A 2,756-nucleotide genomic window follows, 5' to 3' on the forward strand; every position below is an offset into this window, starting at 1 on the left:
TGCAAACATTTCATAACCAAACACCAGGATGGAGAGAAATGGGAGAATCTCCTATCATTGAACTAAGAAAGGTTACAAAACTTTTGGACACCTCACTTCCCTTTTGGAAACTCCACTTAAGAGCTCCTTACAAGTGAACTCGAGCCCACACTTGGCTCTTCCTCTCACTCTAGGACCAACTCTTGAACAGCCCCTCTCAAGCTCTCTTTCTCACTCAAAGAGTATCACACTAGGGACCCAACTTCACTTCTCTCTAGAGTTCTCTCTGGAGTCCTGCCCAAATGAGAGCTACAATGCCCTATATATAGAGTTGGGGAAGCTCCAATCTTCCAGAAGAAGCTTCAGCCACCTAAGCTCCAGCTAGGTGCCACATAAGCTAACCAACTTAACCACTTCAACCACTTCTAGTTAGCCAACTAGAATTTTTGTTCAGCCCAACAGAATTTCAACCACCTTTTGACCCAGCATAACCTTTGGTCAAAGTCGCCACATCAGCGCCTAATCAGCATCCCAATTGGTTGCCACGTTGGCTTCCAAGCTACTGCCCAAAGTCCAGCTGTCTTTATGGATGTTTGTTGTCCACTGTAATTCAGCAACCTGCTGTTGTTGCAGTCCGCCCAGCAGTCTACTTGGTTAGCTTTCTCCCGCGCACACAAGCTCCGCCGCTTATTGCCTTGCTGAGCATCGTGCCGTAATGCTTCGGTCATTTCCCTACATGCGGTCGCTGCACATATCCCCAGCAAGTTCATGCCGCGCACCAAACCGGCTACGTACGCTCATGTCCTGCGCACATTTCAGCACGTTGCCAAGGCTCACCATGCCTTAGCCGTCGAGCCATGTAGTTGCTCGTGCTCTCCCACTTGTGCGCATCCAACGCCCGCACACATGTCGTGCCAAAACTTGCGCACACCCGCACATGTTCGCATGCCCTGCGCACCTTGCACACGCCCGCGCATGCTCGCGCGCCTCACTTGCCAAGACCTCATGCCGCACGCCCATTCATGCGCCTAGATTCACTGTGTCGTGCGTTTCAACTTCATCCGCCTGATGCCACGAGCACCAGTCCGTGCGCCCATCCGGGCGCGCATGCCGTGCGCCCCAGACTAGGGCCGTGACAGCAGGCTAGCACGAGCGCATGCAATGTCGGGTCCCGCGACTCACGACTGCTTTTCTTTTTTTTTCTTTTTTTTTCTTTTTTCTCTCTTTTTTTTAAGCGGCAATTTATATAGCTCTAAGTACATCCTACCAAATCAATAGAAAATAAATAGTACATTATATAGGAAGTATCTCCTGTAGATGTCCAAAGAAACTCCCCAAAGTACTCGGCGACGAAAGAGGCAACCCAATCTACTGCTCGGTTCGCCTTCCGAAAAACATGTGCTACCTAGAGACCACCCATCTTCCGAACCAATCTGCGAGACTGTCAGATGAGAGGATGGCCATCACCATACCTATCCAAACTTCGGATCCAGTCAATCACCACAGAAGAATCTTCCTTGAGATGCACCCGCTCGGCATCGAGACACCTCCTCGCATATGACAGCCACTCCTATGCAGCCCGAAGCTCTATCCCTACAACAGTGAGACCAGGCGTACGCCGACCTCCGGCTGCTACCAACCTGCCAAGAGAATCTCTGTTCACAAATCCAATACCCCTATATACTCCATCCACCGACATATTACCATCGAAGTTCACTTTAAAATGACCAAGGAATGGGGGCACCCAAGAAACAAGGGCAAACTCACGACTGCTGCTTCGAGTACAAGTAGAGAGCGATCCGTTTGGCACTCATCGGTTAATTGCTTTGGGTTGGCTGGTGCAATCGAACCGCATAGAGTAGTTAGAGGCTCGAACTTAGGGGTGGCAAAATATGATCTGACCCGCCAATCATATTTGTATTTAACCCGCCATAAACAAATTTGGGTTTGGCCTAAACAGCTTCGGGTCGTAAACAAGTTGAACTGTTGAACATGTTTATTAATTGGGTCGGATACATATTTTGGATGTCTGATCCGTTTAACCCGTATAACATGTTTAATTGTTGGGATGATAGGTAAGGGCCATAGGCCCACAAGGCCCATCGCGAGCGAAAGCAATGTATATAGCGAGAGAGAGAGAGAGAGAGAGAGAGAAAAAGAGAGAGAGAGAGAGAGAGGAGATGATGTTTTAGAATCTGGATGGAAACCGCCGAGACTATAAAACCCTAATTCCCTTCCACAAAACCCCTTCCAAGACCAATCAACCCAACGAGAAGGTCAGAGATCGAAGTCTCGAGATGGCTCCGGCCACACGACGACGAGGAGGAGGAGGAGGAGAGGCCGTGGAAGGGGAAAGCTGAGCGGGAGGAAGGGATGGAGGTACTCAGCTTACCTCCGGTGACCAAGTTGCTTCAAACTAGCCTGCAATTTGCATGCGATGATTGACGGCGGAGATCAGAGGGTAGACAAAGGAGGCGGCGGGGAAGGGGAGCAGAGGATCCCGACGCATCTGGTGGTGATAGTGAATGGCATCATCAGAAGGTCTGATACTGCGGGGTGGATCGATCCCCTTTCCTGTTCGCTTTTTTTATTTTTTTAGTAATGATTTTGCGATCCTCTGGTTTTAAAAATCTCATTGTTTTGATCTCTCTCTCATGGCCCTCGCTGGCCCCCTCCATATTCCGGTCCCAACCCCAGCATCAAACCCTATATGTCTCGCACCGCCACTTCTGGTACTGGGCCCCGGATTTTTGACTACTCCGCTGCTCATCCGCTGC

Source organism: Phoenix dactylifera, chromosome 6, assembly GCF_051530095.1.
Source record: "Phoenix dactylifera cultivar Ajwa chromosome 6, Ajwa_hap1_PhDact_Kaust_v1.1, whole genome shotgun sequence".
Classification (NCBI taxonomy): Eukaryota; Viridiplantae; Streptophyta; class Magnoliopsida; order Arecales; family Arecaceae; genus Phoenix; species Phoenix dactylifera.